This window comes from Mytilus californianus, unplaced genomic scaffold (genome assembly GCF_021869535.1).
Source record: "Mytilus californianus isolate M0D057914Y unplaced genomic scaffold, xbMytCali1.0.p SCAF_7, whole genome shotgun sequence".
Taxonomy (NCBI): domain Eukaryota; kingdom Metazoa; phylum Mollusca; class Bivalvia; order Mytilida; family Mytilidae; genus Mytilus; species Mytilus californianus.
In genome coordinates this window covers 38129261-38141398 of record NW_026262723.1, presented here as the reverse complement: position 1 = coordinate 38141398, position 12138 = coordinate 38129261, and the positions used below count along the sequence as shown (strand labels likewise).

At 30.7% G+C, this 12138-nt stretch overlaps 1 long non-coding RNA gene across 1 annotated transcript; it reads left to right on the top strand.

Moving 5' to 3' along the window:
• Positions 1-841: 841 nt before the first annotated feature.
• Positions 842-5160, top strand: LOC127707960 (uncharacterized). The gene is made up of 3 exons (XR_007985106.1): positions 842-1377; positions 2826-2905; positions 4550-5160. It is a non-coding gene; the product is annotated as an uncharacterized LOC127707960 (long non-coding RNA).
• Positions 5161-12138: the final 6978 nt, after the last annotated feature.

The following is a 12138-nucleotide window of genomic DNA, read 5'->3' as shown; positions in this document are numbered from 1 at the left end:
CCATTCTTTTTTCATTTGGTGTTTCTATACATGCTATAGAATATTTTGGAAACTTGAGGTTACATGGTTACTAAAGCTCGTACAAAGTTAAAATTTGGTTGGTTAACTTCCAGTGATGGTTATGTTCTTATGAGCCAGTCTGCCATAAAACCATGCAAAATCCCAAATTTCGTCCAAATTGGTAGTTACAACTTGCCAAAATTATATATATTTCCAAAAACTTTAGGTATTCAGGAGTTAAGATAAAAAAAATATTTTTTGTTAATTTGCGCTATTTTCCATTCAACCGCCTAATTTGCAGATTAGTGAATTATTTTTAAAAATGGATAAAAAATACACCTTATTTAGGCACTTTTTAAGGGTCTGGATAATTGATATAGCTCTTAAATGAAATATCATTTTTATCATATTTTGAAGGAACATAAGTTAATAACCAAAAAAATAGCTTTTTGAAAATTTCGGACCTTTTGGCAGGTTGCCAGAAAGTTCGCGCTACAGATGTAATAAACAACTTGTATATACTACATGTACTCAATAGCAGTTTTCTCTCAAGATCATATTTTTTATTCTTAACTTTTATAATATTTTGAAAGGTGTATATCAGTTCTAAGACAGGTAAACAAATTTAGCTTGGCAAATAATGGAAAAGTGATCAAAAATACTCTTAAAATAACCATAAAATGCAATAATTCTAATAGTTTTTGTTTCTTGTTATTTAACTAAAATTGCTTAAAGTAGGTGGTAATTGGGCTTAAATTGATTTGTTTTATGTTGAAAAATATTTCTGGCTAAATGTATGTTTTTTTTCTTGTAATTTGAAAAATTTAACATTAAATTACCCAAAGGTAGCCTCAATGTTATTTTTGTGGTTAAATTGTCTCCCTTAGTGGAAATCTTTCACTGGCAATATGGCAGCTTCCAGTGATGAAAAGTTGACGTCTCTGTTCGGTCCGATTTTTCTAATCTTGGAGGTTGTTGTGGACAATCAAAGCACTATACAACTCATCTGTTAGACAAGGTTTATCTTTGTACAAAGGACACAACCACCACCTTGAATTTATCTACAGCACTGAGGGCAGTGAGGCCTGTTTATCAAACTTTCCACATGTTCCAGGAGGACTATTTTATACACATAAGTGACATTGTTTTCTGTTGATCGTGCTGCTATAAAATTGTCAATATGTCCATGCCGATGGCACAGAGACTTTTTTGGGATATATTTGCGGGACTATTTAACAAAGTGTGGATTCAAAGATCGTCCTGCTGACTTTAGGCAAAACTCCAAAAGGCGAAAGGCTGATAGTGATGGAGGAACCACACTAACCCTATCATAGGAATACTGACTTTTGTAATGACAACTAATTCCAAAAGGGTCAGGTAAACTACAAAAATAAATTAGTTAATTATGACAGGGATGGATCCAGCCAATTTAAAAAAAAGGGGGGGGAGGGTTCTTAGCAGATAAAAAGGGAGGTCCATCCATGTGTCCCTATTCAAAAGCATTAATCAGCAAAAAAAAGGGAAGGTTTTAACCAACTGGTCCCCAGTCCAAATATATATGACGTCTTGAAAGGCTATTTTATTTTTTTTGCTTTGACATGTTTGACGCCTTAATACAACGCAGGCGCCATGGGCATAGCCAGTAAATAAAATGGCCTTTCAAGACGTCATATTTATTTTGACCACCGGTCCCTCCCTGGATGGATCCACCACTGTATTATGAAAAAAATCATTTTTAAAACTGCCACATATGCATGACATACACAATGTAGTGGCGAGGTATATAATTATGTGATACAATGAACATATATACATGTATATGGAAAAAGGCATTTATTTCTAATACATGTAGATATGTGATATGTGCAACACGCACAACCACCATCTAATTGCGAACTGCAAACATGGTAAATTACCAGGAATGAGTCATTAAATATAAAAAAAAAATAACCTGCACTACATGTACATGTACATATATTTGGTGTCATGAGTAATTATCTCCCATCATTTTTAAACAAAAGCTGACTTCTACAAGTCAGATGAAATATTATGCAATTTTTTCCTCAAAACAGAAATAAATTTTTTTTGACTTCTACAACATGTACAAGTCAGAAATATACCTAAAATGTTAATCTTTTTGGGCCATGCACCCATATTTAAAAGTTAAGAATCCACATGACAATGTTAAAAATGCCTTCCACAAACACTTTTTTATCAACAAAAAATATGAATAAGACCCTAAAAAAACGGAATCATATGAAAATAACCATTTTATGTAAGAATGTATTTGTGATAAATTGTATAAAAGATTCTGTATAAACAATGGATTTACTTGAAAACCAGCATTAAAAGATAGATTTTGGTATTGTTATGCATCATACAAATATTCATGGTAACTTACTGAAAAGGTTTGCTACAAATCTTAAAATACTGAAACATCACAATCCACTAAACATAATCTGACCTGAATAAGTCGGGCACATTCTGACTTTATGAAGTTTAAAAATACTGTTACTCCTGTGTAAAAATGCATAATCTGACTTGCACAAGTCTTGACAATTCTGACTTGTTTATGTCAGATCTCTGACTGTTTTTGTAAATAAATTAGTTTTAACCTTTAATTTGATAAAACAGATTTGTCTATTATAATTTATTTACTGGCATCATACCGTAGAACAACAGGTTTATAAATTGATTGATTGTTCACACCTGAAACATTGTTCATCTGGACATTGACATGATCGTGTTTTATTGATGTTTTTAGTGTGTATGGAACCATTGACTGGCTGCATTATTCCATTTTTTCACAAAGGCATACATTGTAGGTCTCTGCAAGCAGTGTTTTACCAAGATTAGACAAACAGTAGCTGATGGAGGAATCATAGTTGATACAAAAAAGATTATGGTAAGAAAACATACATGTACAATGTATGAGAATGTTTTTGATATAAAAAAAGAAGTGATTTGAATTGATTGCAAATGTGACAATGCTCCACAAGAGACTAGATGACATAAAAATTAACAACTATAGGTCACTGTATGGCCTTCAACAATGAACAAAGCCCATACCGCATAGTCAGCTATCAAAGGCCCAGAAATCAAAAATGTTTAACTATTTAGAATGAGTAAATATATGTACAAAACAATGAACGAAAAACAAATATGGTATACAGCAACAAACAACAACCACTTTGAGGTTAAATTCGTTTGAAGGCGCCAACCCTCATCTAACCTGGGATAGTAGTGTAACAGTACAACATAAGAAATCATTCATGTGTCAGTTGAGGCTTAACTCATCAGATTGACACAAAGCATAAATGCATCTAACAAAATCAGAGATCGGATGTGGCATCCCCACATATTTTATTTACAGGGGCAATTGAAAGGCATTTTGAAATTTTAAACTGATTGTTAAATGTACAGAGAGTCATTTAGTGGGAAGGGGTGGAGGTTAGGGAATCATGAAACGACCAGTGGTAAAATTTTTAACCATTACCAAAAAAATGATAATGTCAAAAATATTACAGTAAATTCTGAAATTATTGCGATGTTTTTATTATGGCGAGAAATGCGACAGGGTTATAATCGCACTAATTTAAACTCGCATTTTGAAATTTACTGTATGAATCAAACAGGATTTTTCTGAATATTGCAAAAATTAAATTCGCAGTTCAATCTAAAATTACATTATAAAATCGCAGTTATTTATGCACGCAATAATTTCTGAATTTACAGTACTGGGTATAGCTTTGTATTAGTTTTATCATAGACTTGGATTCAATCAAGGACCTCATATAATGACATATTAGAATTTCCTAATAAACATTTATTATTAGGTTATTATGACCTACATTTTCACTTAAGTGACACTAGATATAGTCATGAAACATGTAGTATAGCTATTATACTTGACCAGTGGATAGGTTTTTGGTAGAGCAATAGGGTAAATGATAAAAATTAGACCACCTTGACCTACATTTTCCACATGAGTGACATGGTTAAGTTTTTTGCATTAAGGTCAATATCTCGGGTACAAAATTGTATAGCTTTGATACTTAACCAGTGTATTGATTTTGGATAGTCCAACATGATTCACTTTTATAAAGGTAATGTTGACCTACATTTTCCACTGGAGCAACTTTGTTAATTTTGTGTGTTTAGGTCTCTCTGTATGATAATAGACATGGTATTACATTGATACTTGACTATAGCTAGTGGATAGATATCTTGGCTAGTACAACATGGTTACTATTGATAAGGTAACTTTGGCCTATAATTTCTGCATGAATGGATTGGTTAAGTTCATCAAGTTTTTGCATTAAGACATTGAGGTTTTATCAGATATACTAGATGTGGTAAAGCAATGATTTTACTCCACCAGTTGAGATATCTTATATATTTTTTTTCATTGGGTCCCAACCAAATAGATTTCATAGTTATCTCATATATCAAGGACATTGTATATTTGAGAATTCATTTATCTTTAATTTAATAAGGGATATATTATTTTTTTAAAGTACATTTGTAGATTTATTTTGTATCTTTTTAGATGGAGATGAAAGCCAAATTAAAGATACTCAGGTTCTCATAGGAGTATATTCAGAGCATCAACTAATTTTTCATAATATTTAGCATCAGATTGGGAAACAGATAACATTTCTGACCGGGAGAAACTCAACAGAGGCTTGCATTTCCTTTGAAATGGAAAGTATCCACCATTTAGGAACCAATTGAATCTGGCATGGGATGATGTATCAAAAAGTACAATGGTTTTTTCTACAAAATTATCAAAAGAAATTATTGATTTGATTTTGAATTATATTGTACCTGCACAATACAAGTCGATAAAGTGTTCTGATCTGTAGTAGAAAAGAGGAAAACAGACGAAACACAGTCAATATTACTACAGGATGTTTTGACTGAAGCTCTTATTGATGCATACTTACTAACTTCGACCTAAATAGTCATCTGATCTGGCTTCAGATCTTATCACTGTTTGCATGTATTCAGACCGTTTTGCATGTTTCTCTTTATGGCAGACTTCGCTAATATTATATGACAGTAAAATTATAAGCAAACAGCCTGAATAATTATATAACCATTTTAATGAAAATGTCTGCACCACAGTTGAACCATTTATCTGTATATTTGTTTTTATTCATGTAGATATACAATAAATTTTATTTCCATTTTAAATATTTTTGTTTGTCTGTGGTAGTAATAGGCTAACTACATCTTACATGTCTTATTCACATGCCTCAAGTTATTGGCGATTACATACTATGAGGAAACTTAACATTGTTGTTATGTCGACTGTTATCCTAGAAGCTACATAGGGATCACTATCTGTCATTCATGTCAGCGTCACAATTTAAGTAACACTTTTCTCAGCATCTGCTTGATATTTGACAAAAGCTTATAAAGATTAGTTCCAATATAATAAAAAAAATGGACCCCCTTTTCTAGGTAAGAAGTACTCAGTCTCAATTTTTATATGTGTATGTAATATCATCAAATACAACATGTATTTAAATATCAAGACTGAACAAAAGTGGCCATATCCATTTTAGACAACAAATGTCTAAAATTAGCACAAATGTTAAAATTGTGAGGATTTCAGAAATTTTACATAAATTAATGATGACAGTACCTGTTGAATGTTCATTGTATTGTAAAAAAACAGCCCATTAAAAAATGATTTTAAAGTAACTGAAGTATTCTACTTTTGAAAAGTGACTTCAATAAGTAGCGATAAGTTAATACATGTAATTGAAAAAATGCTAAATTTTGGGGCTTAAAAGGGGTCTTACCAGGCCTACTTCTGTAGTATATTTTCAATTAAAACTAATTTAAACTGAGTTTAATCAAACAAGATAAGCAGTAAACATTATATCTGTCATTATTTTCTTATATTTTTACTATCACATACATTTGTAAAGTTTCTCTTGTAACCAATAAAAAAATCATAAATACGGCAAAATTGCCATCTTGTCCATCTTAAATTGTTATTTTATCGTAAGAAGGTATCATTTGCCGAGCACCATTTTCTTGCATTTTGTAGATAAATATATAAGCTTCATGCTGTTTTACATTTTATTAAAAACAAAACATGATCTTACAATAAAGACAAATTTTGCTGAATCGGCACTTTTTCAAAACCATGCAATATCAACCTGCCAGTAGGGGTATTGAGAAATGTCCAAACTTTGAAAACTATCCTAATTTTCTTTCATTTTAAGTTGTTTGTTAAGGTATTAGTTATCATTAAGCTGCAATTTTTCTGTAATAATACAAAAAACCAGGTCAAAATACCCCAAAATAGGCCTTTTGTCAGTACAGAAATGGACAATTATCGAATGTTCTGCATACACAAATAATGGCTGAATATTTTTTCAAAATATTTTGCACAAATAGTTATATAAGGTATCAAAAATACAAAATATCAGTCTGATTGGATAATTTTGGATTCGGACCATTTTGCATGATTTTACCACAGACTGGCTCTTATATGCAATTAATTGTGATGTGAAATTTTGTATGTAGTACTAGACAGGATAAAACCTTACTCATGCCATGTATTTCTTTATTTAAAACAAAGATAAATTTCACACAATTTTTTGAAAAGTGCGAATTTAACAAAGACTAATACGGGAAAAACAATGGTGGTATTACACCAACAGGGATATCTCACATTTTTTTTATGACGAAGATTTACTTTTCAGTTTGTTTTCTGTTTTATCATACTTTTTCTTAAAAAATGTAGGTTTTTAATAATTTGCAAATCGATTGATGACCAATAAAATTGAGAATAGAAATGGGGAATGTGTCAAAGAGACAACAATACGACCAAAGAGCAGACAACAGCCAAAGGCCATCAATGGGTCTTCAACACAGCGAGAAAATCCCGCACCCGGAGGCGGGCTTCAGCTGGCCCCTAAACCAAACTGTGTTCTAGTTCAGTGAAAATGGACGTCATACTAAACTCCAAAACATATAAATGAACTAAAATTAAAAATCACACAAGACTAACAAAGGCCAGAGGCTCTTGCTTGGGACAGGCACAAAAACTGCGACGGGGTTTAACATGTTTAGTGAGATCTCAACCCTCCCCCTATACTTCTAGCCAATGTAGAAAATATAAACACACAGCAATACGCACAGTAATACTCAGTTTAAGATAAGTCCGACTCCGATGTCAGAATAGGTAACAAAAGTAACTAAGTAAAATGACTTTGATACATAAATTAACAAAGGACTACTAGCAGTTACTGACATGCCAGCTCCAGATTTCAACTAAAATTGCTTTATATAGACATGTTTTTTACTCTTGATGAATAAGAAAAAAGATAAATCTGATGACAGTCAATTTGTTTTTGTATTATTTTGATTTAATAGAAAAATGTAAACCTTGCACAAGTATTTTGTGTATTCCCCCAAAAAAACCAAGTGTTTAGAAATAAGAAGATGGGGAATGCATGTGAATGGATCAACTATCCATAAAGCCCAGAGTACAAAGATGTGAACAATGACATGTCACTGTCTTGAGATAGGCATATCAGAATATGGTATAGGTGTAGTTCAATTAAACTCAATGAAACATTTGATTTTTGAATTGTTTGATTGGTTTCTCATTGACTTATACCCTACACTTTATTTCTATCAATATATGAATGCTGGATTAAATTTAACTTTTGTTTAAAGTTATACATATAAGATTAACGTTTAAAGAGGACTTGACGCATTTTTCAGGTCAAGTTTAAACAATAATACACAATTATAAATAGATATTCTAGTGACGGCCATTTTGTTTATTTAACATAAAGAAGAAATTTGCTGTTTTGCCGCTTTTAACGCCAATATATGCATTGTCGTGTCTTTATAATACTTAACAACATAATAATATTAAATTGATAATTTGAAAATTCTAAAAACTAATAAACTAACAAATTCACCACTGTTTTATCTATTTTATTCAAAAAATTTTCTGTTTGTTAAGTAAAAAAGAAAAAAAAATATTTTAAATGTTTTTCTTTTTAATTATTATATAGATTTTTTAAATGTACCAATATTAGTAAAAATAAGTACATGATATCAAACATGCTGTTTTGAAAAAAAATTCTAATGTTAATCAGCTGAATGGAGGTGGGTTAATTTAATCTTATACTTGTTAATCAATATATTCGCTACTTAGCATAATAATAGTATTATTATGAGATACTATTATAAGCATCCCTCCAGTTAGGAATAAGTTTTAAGAGGAAGTTTTGAATTAAATAATTTTGTATTGTCATTATGTTTGAGGAGGTTTTTTTGCATGTAATCTACGGTATTAAGTTGTGTGGAGAGGGCTTACATAGGCTTAGCCTATTGCCTAATGAAATTCAATGTATTTGAATAAAATATTGTTTAAACTATAAAAAAAACTAATGTAAGACGCGGGTCATTTTAACGAAAAACATAATTATTTAAGATTTAAAATTCCGCAATTGTTTTGGAGAATTTTTATACGGTGGTGATAAAGAGGGATTATTGTTATAAAATTTAGATGAAAAACATTCAGGTATCACTAAGTTTTTAAAATCAATATGAATTTTTATCAACAACATTTTTTGTAAGTTACATGGTAGCGACACAAAACTAAGCAGGTCTGACTAGAATTCAAGTGATTTTATGTATAAAATAGAATGTAAAGAGTTCCTTTACCTCATTTAGTTACACAGATTTCTTCAGTTGATATTATTTGACTAATTCTATTATTCAGAATCGTACAAAAATGTGTTATTCAGTATCTTGCAACGAAATATTTATATTTCCTATTGTTTTAAATTATTACTCTTCGTTTGTCTAAAACAATAACGTTGAGGTTCTATTTCCTTTCCATTTTATATAATCTGTAGTGTGGTAACACTAGGTTGAAATTTTATATTATACATGTATTAAACTTTCATCACTTTATATCTTTACTGAACCATTCGTTTCTTTTTGCATTGTCATATATATCCTCTCATGTCAAAATACGTAATTTCATTACTCTAAAGAACCGTTTTGATTCCTTAACGTATTACATTTTCTTATTTAATGGGAAGATGTATATATTACAATGTACCCTTTAGTTAAGGGGGTCATCCCGATCTGTGTGATCAAATTGGTAATCTTAACTTATTTCAATAGGTATTGAGTACCTGACACCATAATATATTCTACTTTCTCGTTACATGATGCCATGACTGGACCATAATTATTCACAACAGAAGTCAAACAAATTCCTTTTTTTTTTTAATTTTCTCTAAAACCTTATGGTCTCCATTGGTTCCTTAAATATAGAAATACGGTACCTAGATTTCTACCGCTTCGAGTTTTGAAGATAACACTCATGCGGAAGAAAAAGGCGACAGATTGGATGTAGGTGATTTTAGAAATATGCTCGGAATTGAGTCGTTATAAAGGGGAGCAAAACACTAGAATGCAAATAAAGATATATATGACAACACAATGGCCTTGAGACAAACAAAAAATGACGAACAATAGCATGAATAATCCACAAAACACTATACACAGAAAGGGAATATTGATGAAAGATAACCCCTCTAATAACCTGGGGGTAAACGCATGTGCTCGCGGATAGGAAAACTGTACTAACTCAACCAGTTACCCCGTAGTTTGTTCATCGATGGTTAAAATTAAGTTAAATCACAATTGAAAAAAAAGTCACAATTGAAGAAAAAAAGACAGTATAGTGCATGTAGTGGTTACAACAAATTTAAGATTTTTGTTGTGATCCATGATACATGTATTACACAATAGTACATAAATATCGGAATGTTATGTTAAAGGGAAGTTCTAACCTCTTTTCATTCTTTTCTATGGGTGCATTTTAATTGCTTTCTCATTAACCTATATCACACACTTTTTTAATCCATAATTGAATGCTGGATCAAATTTTCCTTTTGTTTAAAGTTACACAGATAAGTCTCATATTTATAGAAGACTTGACGCATTTGTCGGGTCAAGATGAAACAATTATTTATCAACATTCCTGCATTGAACAGTAAATGATACATGAAATAAAATATTAATGATTATAAATAGACAATAAAGTATATATATTCTATTGAAGGCAATTTCAATTATTTGACACAAAGAAGATATGTTTGGTTTGACAATTTTCCCGCTGATTTGTGTATTCTCTTGTCTTTATGATACTTTACAATGTAAGACTCAGATCATTTTAATATGACGAAAAATATAGTTGTTTAAGATTTAAACTCTGCATTTGTTCAGGAAAAATCCATGTGCATAAGGTAAGGATAAAGAGGGATGTCTATTGAATTAAAATTAGGCATACAAACATTCAGTAATCATTAATAATTTTAAATGACTTTTTTATCAACACTTTTATTTGTTAGTGAATTGAAAATTATACAAAACTAAGTCAGTACGACAAGAATTATAGTGATAGATTTTTTTATGTCTAAGACGACAATGTAAGATTCATATTTCCATTTGGTTGTTTTTGTCTATTTAATCTTTAAATATGATATTTAAGCACAAAGATTACATCCGTTGATAGTATTTTACTATTTCTATTATTTAGTCTCTTAAAAAACTAAATATATAGTTTACCCTTCCTCAAAATGCTCAAGTCATTCTAATTTTCTAAAATTATCACTCTTCATTTTTAAAAAATGTTGAGATTCCATTCAAATAGATAATCTATAGTTGTTTCAAAACATGACTGAACTCATTTCTATATAATATTTATTTTTCATCACAAGATATCTTTACGGCACCATTCATTTCTTTTTGCAGTGTCATATATACCATTTCATGCCAAAATAATTCTTGATTTCAGTTATCTAAATAACCGTTTAAATTCCTGAACCTATTATAATTTTATTTTTATTTGATGGCAAGATGCATAAATTTCGTTTTAGTCTAATGGAGTCATGCCGATCTTCCTGGTCGAATTAGTATCGTAATGTATTTCAATAGGTATTGAGGACCTTACACCTTAATTAATCACTGGACCAAAACCATTCCCACAGGAAGTCATACAAATTCCATTCTGAATCTTTTCTCGTAAAGCTTATGGCCTCTATAGATTTAGGGGGAATGAAATATGGTAGCTATCTATATATATATATTGAGAGAATTCTATTGTTTGAAGGTTTAATGATAACACTCGTGCAGAGGAGAAAGGAGGAAGATTAACTGTGTTGGATGTTTGAACATTTTTAATAGGCAGTAAATTACTTCTTTTAAACAGACAATCTTTTGAACTAAAAAAATCTTCTCGAAAATTTTAAATCTCGGACATTTTCTGAAATTAATTCTATCAAAACCTTTGATTATTTCCATCCTTTACACCAACATTGCACTTGATGTAAAATATAAAATCCGTCGTTAATAAATAATGCTTTTCCCCCTACAAATGGTACCATACGCTACAAATTTACTATTTTTAGATATAAATCTGCATATTTTGGAAAAAATAAACCGAAAATAAAACATTCTACACCGAAGAACAAGTGATCAGTATGATGGAGTTTCTCATTAACCCATATTTGTTGTAGAATTTTCCAGTAGGTTGCCGGCATTCATATAGGAACCAACTGTGTATCTCTCCTGGCCGACTTTTTCTTACTTTCATATGAGTCGGAGTTCCTAAAGACACTTATATAAAACTAGAAAATGAAAGAACTTAAGAATCAAGTTTCACACATAGATATATTGATGATGTTCTTTCCATTAACAATCCAATTTTTTCTGATAGGGCCCCATCAATATATCCTCCTTAACTAGTAATTAAAGAAAACCACATAATCTCTAGACACTTACCTCGAATTGACAACAACGGTCATCTCGGTACCAGAATCTATGACAAAATTCAAAATTTTCATCACCTCAGCAGCAATATACCAACTTCACTCACGTATTAAGTATATATTTCTATATACATACGATATTCGAGAGCTAGCAGCTGCTACTCAGACAAATAATATACGATGGTCTTTAGTTAAAGATTATTGGTGCTGAAGTTGTGTATTTTGTTTATTTTACTTTAGTCTCAACGTTATTTGTCTTCGTACTATTATTTTTTTGTCGTATGACTTCTGACGTCTCTCAGTATTTAGGTGT